This window comes from Notamacropus eugenii, chromosome 4 (genome assembly GCF_028372415.1).
Source record: "Notamacropus eugenii isolate mMacEug1 chromosome 4, mMacEug1.pri_v2, whole genome shotgun sequence".
Taxonomy (NCBI): domain Eukaryota; kingdom Metazoa; phylum Chordata; class Mammalia; order Diprotodontia; family Macropodidae; genus Notamacropus; species Notamacropus eugenii.
Genome location: NC_092875.1, coordinates 395,158,727 through 395,174,067, shown reverse-complemented (window position 1 = coordinate 395,174,067; position 15,341 = coordinate 395,158,727). Strand labels below are relative to the sequence as shown.

The following is a 15,341-nucleotide window of genomic DNA, read 5'->3' as shown; positions in this document are numbered from 1 at the left end:
ATGGGATGCAGTCAAAGCTGTGCTTAGGGAAAAATTTATATCTCTAAATGCTTACATCACTAAATTAGAGAAAGCAGATCAATAAATTGGGTGTGTACCTAAAAAAAAATCCAGAAAATAACCAAATTAAAAATTCCCATTTAAACAGCAAATTAGAAATCCTGAAAATTAAAGGAGAGATTAATACAATTGAAAGTAAGAAAACTATTGAACTAATAAATAAAATTAGGACCTGATTTTATGGGGGCAGGGGGAGGGAAGAACCACAAAAAAAACCAGATAAACTACTGGTTAATTAGATTTTTAAAAAATAGAAAAACAAATTACCAGTATCAAAATTGGAAGGGTGAATTTGCCACCAAGGAAGACAAAATTAAAGCAATAATTAGGAATTATTTTGCCCAATTTTATGCCAACAAATCCGACAACTTAAGTGAAATGGATGAATATTTACAAAAATATAAACTGCCCAGATAAAAAGATGAGGAAAGAGAATACTGAAATAATCCTATTTTAGAAAAAGAAATTGAAGAAGCCATCAATAAGCTCCCTAAGAAAAAATATCCAGGACCAGATGGATTCACAAGTGAATTCCACCAAACATTTAAAGAACAATTTTCCAGTACTATACAAATTATTTGGAAAAAGAGGTAAAGTCCTATCAAATTCATTTTATAACACAAATATGGTTCTGATAAGTAACCTAGGAAGAGAAAAAGAAAGAGAAAGAAAACTACAGACCAATTTTCCTAAAAAATATCAAAGCAAAAAATTAAATAAAATAGTAGCAAGGAGATCACAGTCATATAATCACAAAGATCATACATTATGACCAGATGGGATTCATTCCAGGAATGTGGGGCTGGTTCAATATTAGGAAAAACCATCAGCATAACTTACCGTATCAATAACAAAAACAACAAAAATCATATGATTATCTCAATAGATGTAGAAGAGTTTTTTGATAAACTGTAATAATCATTCCTATTTAAAAATACCAGAAAAAAATAGGAATATATGGAAGTTTCTTTAACATGATAACTAGTATCTATATGAAAACCAAAGAGGCAGCCAGATGGTACAGTACATAGGGTGATCTGGTCTCAAACAGTTACTGCCTGTGCAACCCCAGGCAAGTCCCTAACCACTGTTTGCATCAGTTCTTCATGGTAAAATTAGCTGGAAAAGGAAATGGCAAACCACTCCAGTACCTTTGCTAAGAAAGATCCAAATAGGGTCATAAAGAGTCAAACACAACTGAAACAACAATCTAAAACCATCAGTAAGCATTATCTGTAATGGGGATAAACTAGAAGCCTTCTCAGTAAGGAGCAAGGATGCTATTATCATCACTATTATTTGATATTGTTCTAGAAATGCTAGCTATAGCAATAAGAGAAGAAAAAGAAATTAGAATTAGAATAGGCAATGAAGAACCAAAACCATCACTCTTTGCAGATATGATGGTATACTTAGAGAATTCCACAGAATCAACTAAAAAATTAGTTGAAATAATTAACAACTTCAGCAAAGTTGTAGGATATAAAACAAACCCACATGAATCATCAGCATTTCTATATATATTACCAACAAAGTCTAGCATGAAGAAAGAGAAAGATAAATTCCACTTAAAATAATTGCACACAATATAAAATACTTAGGAGTCTACCTACCAAGACAAACCAAGGAACTATATGATCACAATTACAAAAACACTTCACACAAATGAAATCAGATCTAACTAACTGAAGAAATATTAACTGCTCATGGGCCAATATTATAAAAATGACAATTCTACCAAAATTAATTTACTTATTTAGTACCACACAAATCAAATAGCCAAGAAATTATTTAATAAGGCTAGAAAAAATTTTAAAAAATTTAACTGAAGAACAAAGAGATGAATATTAAGAAAATCAATGAAAAACAAAAGTGAAGGAAGATGGCTTAGCAGTACCAGATCTCAAACTATATTACAAAGCGGTGATCATCAAAAAAATCTGGTACTGGCTAAAAAATAGAGTGATAGATCAATGGAGGAGATTCAGCATACAATACAGAGTGCTGAATGACCACAGTAATCTAGTATTTGATAAACCCAAAGATCCAAGCTTTTGGGACCAGAACTTACTATTTGACAAAAACTGTTGGAAAAATGGAAAGTAGTTTGGCAGATAGACCAATGCCTCACACCATATATTGAGACAAGGTCAAAATGGGTATGTGATTTAGACTTAAAGGGAGATAATCAGAAGCATATCAGGGAGTATGGAATATTTTAATTTTCAGATTTACGGATAAGGGAAGCATTTATGATCAAACAAAAAATAGCATTACAAGAGGTAAAAATGGTCAATTTTTATTACATCAAATAAAAAAGGACCTGCAGAAACAAAACCACTATATCCAAGACTACAAGTAGAAAGCTGGGGGAGGTGTTGATTTTTACAGCAAGTTTCTCTGATAAAGGCCTCATTTCTCAAATATATAGAGAACAGAGTCAAATTTATAAGAACACAAGTCATTCCCCAACTAATAAAATGGTCAAAGGATATAAATAGGCAATTTTCAAAAGAATAAATCAAAACTATTATCTCATGAAAAAATGCTTTAAATCACTACTGATTAGAGAAATGCAAATTAAAACAGTTCTGAGGTACTACTTCAACACCTATAAGACTGGCTAAAATAACAGAAAAGGAAGAAAAAACATGTTGGAGGGGATGTGGGAAAACAGGAAGACTAGTGCACAGTTGGTGGAGTAGCAAACTAATCCAATCACTCAGGGAGAACAATATAGAATTATTCCCAAAAGGCTAATTCAACCACTCAGGAGAACAATACAGAATTATTCCCAAAAGCCTATAAAACTGTGCATACTACCCTTCTGCCCAACAAGACTACTAGGTCCATATCCCAAAGAGATTGAAGAAAAAGGTAAAGGACTTATATGTACAAAAATATTCATACCAGCTCTTTTTGTGGTGGCAAAGAACTGGAAATTGAGGGGATACCTATCATTTCAGGAATGGCTGAACAAGTTGGAACATATGGTTATGGTGACATACTATTGTGCTGTAAGAAAGGACAAACAGGATGCTTTCAGAAAAACCTGAAAGTACATGAACTGATGTAAAGTAAAACGAGCGGAACCAGGAGAATATTGTACACAGCAATAGCAATACTGTAGGATGATCAATGTGAATGAATGAGCTATTCTCAGGAATATAACAATCCAAGACAATACCAAAAGACTTATGACGAAAACTATCCACCTCCAGAGAAGGAACTGATGGAGTCTAGATACAGAGGGAAGCATACTTTTTAAACCATTATTTTGTTTCTGTGGTCTTTATTTTCTTTTACAAATGGCTAATATGAAAATGTTTTGCATGACTACACATGTATAATCTGCATTAAATTGCTTGCCTTCTCAAGGAAGGGAAAGAAGAGTAGGAAAGAATATGGAACTCAAAATCTTTTAAAAAAATGAATGTTGAAAATTTTTGTTTACATGTGATTAAAAAAAAAAAGAAAAATTAAATGAAAAAATATGTATCATCTAGGACCAGTCTCTTGAACTTATATTCCCAAATTGGTAGTTTGGGGAATGGGAGTGGCATTAGGAGTTTTCATCTCATGGGAAGAAAGGAGACACATAACTGTAAAAATGTCAATATAATAACATAATAAATTGGATACCTAACATTTAGATAAACAGACATCTATATATACATATGTGGGGGGTGGGAGTTGAGAAGGGGAGAAAGACAGTGTGAGTGAGCATGTGCACATAGAGGTGATCCATATAGTTCAAAGAGGAGAAAAAAAATGAGCCACCTCCCAAACCCCTTATTTACACACAAATACAGATAATACAACCAAGTATAAACTATATTCAAGTTACAAAGCAAGAAGGCAGCAATTCAAGGTTTCATACTTAAGGAACATTAGTGAGCATAAAGATGATGAAGATAAAAAGAGACCATGAGACAAATGATGCTTACAATACGAGAACAGGTTAAAGGAAATTAAGGTGCTTGGCTTAAAGATAAAAATACTTGTCAGTTGCCTTCAAGTCAAGGGCTAGTATGTAGAAAAGGGATTAAATTTGTTCTGACTGGCTCCAGATGGCAGAAAAAGGAACAATTATTAGGGATGCCAAAAGTCACATTCAAGCTTGATGCAAAGAAAAACTTCCTAACAGTAAGAGCCATCCAAAATTGAAATGGCCTGCCATGGAAACACTAAAGATACCTCATTAGGGACATTCAAACAAAGGCTGAATAATCACTTTTTGTATATAATATGAGTTCAAGTAAGAATTGAACTAGATGCTACCTGAGGTACCTCTTTCAACTAAATTTTTGTTCTCCACATAAAACTATTTACATAAAAGCTTAAGTGGTCACTGGAATGGGTGAATCCTAGTAGAATTCGCTCAATTCCACAAACAGTCATCTACTTAGGCTCATGTATTTGGAGTTGGAAGGGTTTACAGAGGTCATCAAATCCAGACCCTTCATCTTACAAATGACAAAACTGAGGCCCAGTGAAGTTAAGTGACTTACCTAAGTTTATGCAAATATTAAATGGCAGAGCTGGGATTCAAATATTAATTATATACCTACAGTATACAGGTACTGTGCACTACAGATACAATCTGTTAAAAGCTCTTAAAATCTAATAGAATAATCTTGGATAATTTTATGAAATAGGTCTTCAGTTTGCATTTTAGTATTACCTCTCCTAATGTCTCATCTCTGAGTTATCTCCAATTTATCTTGAATATATTTTGTCTGTATATAGTTGTTTACGTGTTTCCCATTAGAAGTGGGAGCTCTTTGAGGGTAGAGAGTGTTTTTGTCTCTCTTTGCATCCCCAGGGCTTAGCCTACTGCCTGATACATAGTTAGCACTTAATAAATGCTTGTTAAATTGACTTATCTTCTTATTCCCTTGGTCTTCAATAATGGATATTTTTTTTAAAGGAATTAGGACTACAAACAAGGATGCTGCACTCAAATCAAAATAACTGAGATTAGCTAGAATGTTAAACCTGTAAGCTAAGTGTGAAAACAGCTGGTAAAAATTCACCAATTTTTTATTTTTATTTTTAAAGTACTGTCCAAGATGTTAATATTCAGCCATCTAAAAAACACACTGTGTTCAGATAGATCCTTCTCCATGTAAACTAACCATCACGATCTGCATTTACAACACAGAATTTTATGAATCCAAAGCAGCTTACCTGTTACCTTTGACAACAATTCTGTTAAATGGGTCGCATAAGTGTTATTATTCTCATTTTACAGGTGAGAAAACAGAAGCTCAGAAAAGTGAAGTGACCTTTCCACCATCACAGAGCTAACAATTCATAGAACAGGGACTCAAATCTTGATCTTCCAGGCCAGTATTCTTTTTAGTACATTTTGCTGCAATAAAAACAAACCACATCTCTCCCCAGTCTGATGAGAAGAAAGGGAAGGAAATGTAATACTTTCTCTCATTTCTCTCATGTTTTCACTTCATTCCCCTTCCTATGGAAATACCACTTACCATCAAATACTTGTGACTGGTGACAGCTTCCAACTGCCATCCTTGGCACTCTAAGTCTGTAGGCCACATTGTACTCTGGGTTTCAACAGGAACACTCAGTCAATGATCAATCCAAGGTAAGGTTGTAAAAGCCATTAATGCCCACAATGATGGCAGTATGCAGTCGAAAATTGTTTTTAATAGACCTAATGCTCTGAAGTTCTATTCTGTAAAGGTCAAACTCTCCAAAGATTCAAAGCCCCATGATCTAGCGCAGTGGACAGAGCGTCAGGCCTAGAATCCAGAAGACTCATCTTCCTGAGTTCAAATCCAGACTCAAACACTTACTAGCTATGTGACCCTGGGCAAGTCACTTAACTTTGTTTACCTTAGTTTCCTTATTTGTAAAATGAGCTGGAGAAGAAAATGGAAAAATCACTCCAGTATCTTTGCCAAGAAAACCCCAAACGGGGTCATAAAGAGTTGGACACAACTGAAAATGACTCAACAAAATGTTCTAAAGCTGCTTCATCATGAAGAAAGAGGCAGAAGGGAATGGAAAAAAACAAACGAATGAGGCATCTTATTGCTAGAACTGTCTGTCCTTAGAATACTGTGAATCAAGCCAAGGATCACGTGATAGAATATAAAGAGAATATATATAGAACATAAATTTATTAGCTGGATGGCCATGAGCAAATCACTGAACCTTTCTGGGTCTCAGTTTTCTCATTTGTAAAATAAGAACGTTGGAATTAGATGATTCCCAGAGTCCCTTTCCCATTTTAAGAACCTGGGATTTCCCTGAGCCTCCCTCCCTGGCCTACATAGATTATTTCTGGGGACAACAACAAGGGAAGACGAGGGGAGAAAAACATAGGTTTAGCTAGTAAAGGGAGAAAATAAAAAGATATCAGCTTTTATACATATAGACACTCAATCCTACTTCTTTAATCTCTTACCACTAGGGGAAATGGGCAAGGATTGCCCTTATCCCTTTCTGCACTCCTAGGTCACATGCCACCCTCTTGTTACTTCTTTTCCCCTTCAAGTCTATCTCTGATAGTGTATTTAAACTGTACTCACTTGTGTGCAAATAAGTGGAAGCATTTTTTGTTGGCCCTTCACAGGAAGGCCAGGCATGATTTGTTCCATCCTGTACTTGACCCCTCAACTTTCAGCATCCTTCCTTCTCAAACAACCTTACATTTGACTTTTTAATTATTTCTATTCATTATCTTTATTATTTATTCTATACATACATATACATATATGTACACACATATATATAAAAATGAAATCTGTTACCTCACCTGTTAGAATGCGAGCTCCTTATACAGAGGGTTCATTCACTGTATTTGTATCCCTAGCACCTTAGTACCCAGTGCTTAGCACATAGTAGGTGTTTAATAAATATTTGTTAATTTATTGGATGGATAAGAATAATCCCGGATCAACTGTATGCCAATAAAAATAAAATAATCTAAATGAGATGGATGAATATTTACAAAAAAATTATAGAATGTCAAAATACAACATGAGAAACAAAGGACATAAGCACTCAAATCTTTGAAGGAGAAACTGAACAAACCATAAATGAATTTCTAAAGAAAATGATCCTAGGAGCAGATGATCAACAAGCAAATTCTACTAAGCATTTAAAGCATAATTACTTTTAACATTACAAAAAATATTTGAAAAAATTGGAAAAGGGGCTCTACCATTTCTTTCTATGATACAAATATCATTATCTTGCTAGCTAAACCACAGAGGGTCAAAACACAGAAAAGAAAACCATACCAACAGTCCTAACGAATACTGATGCAAAATTTTCTTATAAATACTGGCAAGAAAACTATGTTAACATATCACAAATATGATACAATATGACTAGGATGGGTTTATATCAAGAATGGAGGGTTGGGTCCCATATTAGGAAAACCATAAATATAACTAACCATATTGATAAGAAGAAAAATTATCATAACAATAAATGGAAAAAGACTTCATATTATCACCTTTACTATTCAAAAGAGTGCTAGGAATGATAGCTATAGCAATAGGTCAAGAAAAAGAAATTGAGAAAATAAACATGGGCCAAAAAGAAACAAAATGATCACTTTTCACAGATAATATGATAGTTTATTTAGAGAACCCTAGAGAGTTGACTAAAAAAGCAACTGAAACAATTACCATCAGTGAAATTTCAAGATATAAAATAAGCCCACATAAATTATCAGCATTTCTGAATATTACCAATAAAACCCAGCAGGAAGAGATAAAAGATAAATGTCAATTAAAACAACAATGGAAAGTATAAAATACGCGAGAGTCTACCTGCCAAGACACACACAGCAACTTTAGAAACACAACTGGAAGACATTCTTTACACAAATGCAGACAGATCTAAATAATTGGAGAAATACTAATTGTTAATGGATAGACCAAGCCAAGATAATAAAAAGATCACAACACTATTTAAATTAATTTTCTTATTCAGCACCACATCAAAGAATTTCAACAGATTAGTTTTAGAGCTAGAAAAAATAATAACAAAATTCATCAGAAGGAATTCAATCTAAAATTCATTTAGTCAAGAATCTCAAGGGAATTGATGGAACAAAGTGGAAAGGGGGCCTACTAGCATCGAATCTCAAACTAATTTGACACTAGTAAAGAAATAAAGGTTGATCAGTGGAACAAATTAAGTACATCACATACAAAAGCAAATGAAGAACTTCAGTGTTTCATAAATCCAAATATATAAGCATTAGAGGCAACAATTCACAATTCAACACAAACTAATGGTAATATACAGAAAGCAGTCTAGAAGAAACTAGGTATAGAACAATATCTCACACCATATACCAAAATAAATTGCAAATGGGTACGTGTCTCAGACATAAAAGATGATATCTTAAATAAGTTAGAGGAAATTACTCTGGATTTATAGATATGGATAGGGGAGGAATTCATTACCAAAGGAGAGACAGAGGGGATCACAGCAGGTAAAGTATATAATTTGGGTTACAGAAAATTAAAAAGCTTTTGCACAAACAAAATAAATGCAGTTAAAATTAGAAGAAATGCAAGAAACCTGGGGGAGAGAGTTTGCAGCAATTTTCTCTGATAAAAGTCTCATTTCAAGGAAATATAAAGCACTGATTCAAATTTGTAAGAGTAAGAGCTATTACCAAAATGATAATGGTCAAAGGATATGAGCAGACAATTTTCAGAGGAAGAAATTCAAGCTAGCAATAACCATATGAAAAAAAAATGTGCTAATCACTAATAATTAGAGAAATGCAAACTGAAATAACTTAAGATTCCATACCTATCAAACTGGAATACATGACAAAAAAAAAAAAGAAAGAAAATAAAAAGCCTAGAAGGCTATGGGGAAATAGGTACATGAATGCATTGTTGGTGGGGCAGTAAAGTGGGATACCACTCTGGAAGGAATCTAAAGTTATATCTAAAAAGCTATTAAAACTGCATATGCCTAACCCAGTGATACCACTAGTAGGTCTATACCCAAAGAAATCAAAGAAAAGAGATAAGTTCTCTACTCACTAACAAGTTTGGGCAAATGAACAGAAAAATAATAAGCTTAAGTCTTAGACCTCTCCTCATTCTGGGACAACACATGTGCTACCTAATAATAAGTGGATGGAACTTATATTAACAAGTAGGAAACAAATGAGAAGAAATTGTGTGGGACCTGTGGAGACTCTGAGCCACCAGGAAACTTGCCAATAATATTATAAGAAAAACAGCTGATGATAGTTGTGAGATGGCAAGCCGCCAAGGTGACCACAGCAGCTACTACTTACTCCTCTTCTGCCCAGGCCTGTGCCTGTGTCCATACAGAGGGATCCTGAAGTTTCAACACAGATCAGTCTGGGCATGCAGGGAATGCAAGCAGGAGAGGAACATCTCCAGTGTGGGTGATAGATTCCCTTAGGTAATAACTGGCTAAGCTATGCAAGGCTTCCAGAATGGGAGTAAACTATGGATGCAAAGAGTCCACCAAAAGCAAGCATGTGGAAAACCCAGGCTGAAAGCAAGGAGACAAGTGGTGATCTGGACCCAGACAGCTAGCTGCCTACTCCTTATAGCACAAAACAGTAAAGTGAGGACCTGATAGGAGCATTTCAGTTTGTTGGGTCGGGTGGTCAGGAGTATAAGTGGGTGGGATTTCATGCCAAAATTAAAAGAGTGGAAAACACATCAGCCCAGAGAAGAGATTAATCCACAGCCCCCCGTAACCAAGACAAGACAATAACAGGAGGTCACTCAACCTTGAGGGGACCATGGGCAACCATCTGCTGACCAGATACAGATTCCAGGGAAGGTTATAACCTGCTGGGGGCACGAATTGATGACAGCATGGGCTTCACAGTGCCTGCTTCATGCAGCTTTATCCATCTGGTTAGATATGATCTTACCAGGTGAGACTCTAAGCAAATTTAAAGGCACTATAGGGGTCCAGGGAGAAAAATGAAGATAGCATAGCACATAATACTAATCTCTTCAAATCTTCCAGGTTTCAAAAGGAACTTCAGATTGTAAAGCACTCAGTCTGTCTCTCATACTTTCTTTGTATTCTACCCTAGTAGAGTACACACTCAAAAATAAAGGGTTGATTGAGGAGGTCAATGACCAAAAAAAGGACTGAACATAATAATAACACATAGCACTTAAGTAGCATTTTAAGGTTTGCAAAGCATTTTATGAATATGATCTCATGAGATAATATCTCACAATAACCCTCTGAAAGATGTATTATTATTCTCACGTTACAGAAGAAATTAAGACTATGAGAGGTTAAGAAATTTGCCAAGGGTCACACAGCTTGAAAGTGTCTGAGGCAGGATTCAAATTCAGGACATCCTGTCTTCAAGTCTAGCACTCTACCTATATATCAAAATATTTACAATAGCACTCTATGTGGTCACCAAAAATCAAATAAGCTTTGTTTTTTTTTTTTAAATGAAGTCATACTGACCAGGGAATGACCGAACTAATTATGGTATATGAATGCAATAAAGTATTACTGCAGTGTAAGAAACAATGAAATGAGGAACTCTGAGAGACACTGGAAGACCTGTATGAACAACTGAAAAGCGAACAAATCAGAACCAAGAGAATGATATACGCCATGAATACAATAATGTAAATAACAACAATAAAAGGCAGTTCCAGAGAACTGAGGAGGAAATATAGCTTTCTCCTCTCAACAGAGAAGCTGAAGACAACAGATATGGAACAGAGTACGCCTCATCAGACACAATCCATGATGGTTGGCTCTCTTTAAAAGTTTTTCATCATTATATGGAATGGCTCAGTGGGAGTGGTACTTATAAGATAATGACTATAGTATAAAAAAATAAAGGCAACAATAAAACTTTAAAATTAAGACAAAAAGCATATACCAGATGATGAGTGATTATACTTTGTATGGCCAAATCTATTTTAGTTTCCCAAATAAATCATATGATGATGCAAATACTGGAAAGGAGTTCACGTGCCAAAGAAAGGAAGGGTATCTTAGAAAAGAATTCAACCAAATCAACCAGTGAGGAAGGTTTTGCAATCATTCTTAAGTGAATGGGATAAGAGGCAGTTCACACATAGGCAACTCTCCTTGCCCTCAAAAAATCAACTTAATAAGGCAAAAAATTGTGAAAACATTTCAGAGAAAGTAAAAGAGGGAAATCAGCTACAAAATTCTCTTTGTATCATTTCTGTCCCATGCAGAAAGATCCAAAATGACTATCTTAAACATGCAAATATAAATTATCTAAGAAGTGATACTTTTTGGGGGTGGAGCCAAGATGGCAGAGTAGAAGGACAGACCTGTTCTAGCTCTACTCTGATAGCCCATGAAATGCCTGTAAAAAAGGACTCTAAACAAATTCTAGAGCAGCAGAAGCCACAAAATGACAGAGTGAAAGAGATTTCCAGCCCAACACAGCCTGGAAGGTCAACAGGAAAGGTCTATTGCACTGGGCTCAGAGCAGAGCGCAGCCCAGTCTTGGCCATGTGGCAGGGACAGGACTGCAGCAGTCTTCAGGGCATGGAATCACAGGCAGCAGCTGTGGTTCCCGGAATTCTCAACCCACAAACATCAAAGACAGCTTCAAAGGTCAATGAGAAAGCTCTTTCACCTTGCTAAGAAGGTAGCAGGGTCTGCCTCTAGCCCCAAGCCCAGGACAGCAGCAGGCACTGTGACACAGCATCCGTTTTTGAAGCCCTCAATCTAAAGACTCGGGGAATCAAGTTCCTCATCTGGGTCTTAGTCTGGAGTGGTGGTTCTGGGGTAAGAAAGAGTGCTGGCCTGGTAGAGCTGGTGGAGGCTCTGGAGAGTGAATCCTACATGCAGTTCCTGGGCAGAAGAGTGCCTGTGATTGCTCCCAGACCATAGCACAGGACAGGAAAGGAGTAAACTCCTCTTCCTTGATTGTGCCACCTTGGAGGAAGTGAGAACCTACAGATCTCTAGAGTACACCCACTTCACAAAGAACTCAAAAGTCAAGTAACTGGCTGGGAAAACGCCCAAAGAAGGGGGGAAAAATAAGACTATAGAAGGTTACTTTCTTGGTGAACACATATTTTCTTCCATCTTTTCAGATGAAGAAGAACAAAGCATACCATCAGAGGAAGACATAAAAGTCAAGGCTTCTGCATCCAAAACATCCAAAATAAATATGTAATGGGCTCAGGCCATGGAAGAGCTCAAAAAGGATTTTGAAAATCAAGTAAGAGAGGTGGAGGAAAAATTGGGAAGAGAAGTGAGAGATGCAAGAAAATCATGAAAAGCAAGTCAATAGCTTGCTAAAGGAGACCCCAAAAAATGCTGAAGAAAATAACACCTTTAAAAATAGACTAACCCAAATGGCAAGAGGTTCAAAAAGCCAATGAGGAGAAGAATGCTTTCAAAAGCAGAATTAGTCAAATAGAAAAGGAGATTCAAAAGCCCACTGAAGAAAATAGTTCTTTAAAAGTTAGAATGGAGCAGATGTAAGTTAATGACTTTAGGAGAAACCAAGAAATTACAAAAAAAAAAACCCAAAACAATGAAAAAATGGAAGACAATGTGAAATATCTCATTGGAAAAACAACTGACCTAGAAAATAGATCCAGGAGAGACAATTTTAAAATTATGGGATTACCTGAAAGTCATGATCAAAAAAAGAGCCTAGACAACATCTTTCATGAAATTATCAAGGAAAATTGCCCTGATATTCTAGAACAGAGGGTAAAATAAATATTGAAAGAACCCACTGATCACCTCCTAAGAGAGATCCAAAAAGAAAAACTCCTAGGAATACTGTAGCCAAATTCTAGAATTACCAGATTAAGGAGAAAATATTACAAGCAGCCTGAAAGAAACAATTCAAGTATTATGGAAATACAATCAGGATAACCCAAGATTTGGCAGCTTCTACATTAAGGGATCAAAGGGCTTGGAATAGGATATTCCAGAAGTCAAAGCAACTGCGATTAAAACCAAGAATCACCTACACAGCAAAACTGAGTATAATACTCCAGGGGAAAATTTGGTCACTCGATGAATTAGAGGACTTTCAAGAATTCTTGATGAAAAGACCAGAACCGAATAGAAAATCTGACTTTCAAACACAAGAATCAAGAGAAGCATGAAAATGTAAACAGGAAAAAGAAATCATAAGGGACTTACTAAAGTTGAATTGTTTACATTCCTACATGGAAAAAGAATATTTGAAACTCTTGAAACTTTTCTCAGTATTTGGTTAGTTGGAGAGACTACATACATATATATACAGACAGAGGGCACAGAGTAAGTTGAATAGGAAGGGATGATATCTAAAAAATAAAATTAAGGGGTAAGAGAGGAATATATAGGGAGGAGAAAGGGAGAAATGGAATGGGGCAAATTATCTCTCATAAAAGAAGCAAGAAAAAACTTTTTCAATGGTGGGAAAAAAAGGGAGAGGTGAAGGAAAAAGTGAAGCTTACTCTCATCACATCTAGCTTAAGGGAATAACAGCACACTCAATTTGGTATGAAAATCTATCTTACACTACAGGAAAGTAGGGGAGAAGGGGATAAGTGGGGTGTGGGGAGGATGATAGAAGGGAGGGCAAATGGGAGGAGGGAGAATTAGAAGTAAACACTTTGGGGAAGGGACAAGGTCAAAAGAGAGATTAGAATAAATGGAGGACAGGATAGGATGGAGGGAAATAGTCTTTCACAACATGACTATTATGGAAGTCTTTTGCATAACTACATACATATAGCCTGTATTGAATTGCTTGCTCAATGGGGATGGGTGGGGAGGAAGGAAGGGAGAGAAGTTGGAATTCAAAGTATTAGAAACAAATGTTGAGAATTGTTATTGCATATAACTGGGAAATAAGAAATACAAGTAACGGGGTATAGAAATCTAACTTGCCCTATAAGAAAGGAGAGAAGATAGAGATAAAGGAAGGGAGGGGTGTGATAGAAGGGAGGGCAGATTGGGGGAAGGGGTAATCAGAATGTAGTGTCATGGGGGGAGGGGAGAGATGGGGAGAAAATTTGGAACTCAAAATCTTGTAGAAATGAATGCTGAAAACTAAAAATAAATGAATTAGTTAAAGAAAAAAAAGAGGTGATACTTTTCAACCAGATGAATCAGAGAATGTAGCTTAGCAAAAAAATTTAAATTAAAATAAAATTGGAAAATTATAGATTCCACTAAATAGAATCTGATGTGATTGCCCAACCAGCTTTTATTCATTTAATTTCAAAATAAAAAATGTCTGAAGAGCTTCCTTCCCTTTCCCTAATTTTATCTCCCATGTAAGCTTATTTCAACAAGAATGTGGTCAAGGGTGGAGAAATAGAGTCTTTCTAAAAATAGTAAATAACAATCTCTTTTTTGGAGGATATATGGTTCAGGTGCTCATTTCCTTCTATGCAGAGTCACCCTACAACTGGCAAAGAAAATAAGATAAGTTTTGGAATTGCTACAATCCCAAGAACAATAGCTTACCATGACTTGGCGTCAAACGATTAAAGTAACAAATGTCTTGGAATTTCTTGAATCATGTCTTTACCAAAGTAAAGGAAGTCAAAAAGCTGAACAAATTATGCTACAAATGTGTGGATCTTTAATACCAAATTGTCAAGAAAATTTAAAAATCCAATGGTTAAGGCTCTGGTTCTAAAATACAGTATTTAAGGTCCATTTATGTCCCATGTGACCTCTATAGTTACTGAAGTCACAGCTATTGAAAATAAAGTTGTAACCACCAAAATCTCTGACACTGACAAATGGCTCAACATCATAAACCTGACAGAGTTTTTATCAAAGGAAATGACATTAAAGAAGCCAGATTATCATCTGCTTTGTCACTGCACCCTAAGGACCACTGGACCTTTCCATGTGACTTTTGCTGAAGCTTCCTGCATGTATTGTGTCTCCACCACTGACAATGTTAGCTCCCTGAGTGCAGGGACTGTCTTCCTTTTCTATTTTTATTGCAATGTTCAGCACAGTGCTTTGCACATAATGAGTATATAATAAATGTTTTTCCATTTACACATCTCCTACTTACAAAATGATTTTTCATATCAGACAATTTAAAAGGATATATGGTTTTTCTTCTTGGTGTTGTTTATCTTTGATTTAGTTTCTAAGAAGTGTGGGGATGACTACATGAACACGAGGTTAGCATAGGTAGGTTCATTCATATTTCAAAGACAAGATAATGCATTTGGCACTCAAAAAGGGCCATGCGAACAGTGACAGATCATACAATACTTAATAAGAAATAC

General features: G+C 35.6%; 1 protein-coding gene across 1 annotated transcript in view; it reads right to left on the bottom strand.

Moving 5' to 3' along the window:
- PHLPP1 (PH domain and leucine rich repeat protein phosphatase 1) overlaps nucleotides 1-15,341 on the bottom strand; it is a 299,915-nt gene that overhangs the window by 104,615 nt on the left and 179,959 nt on the right. The window lies entirely within an intron of this gene.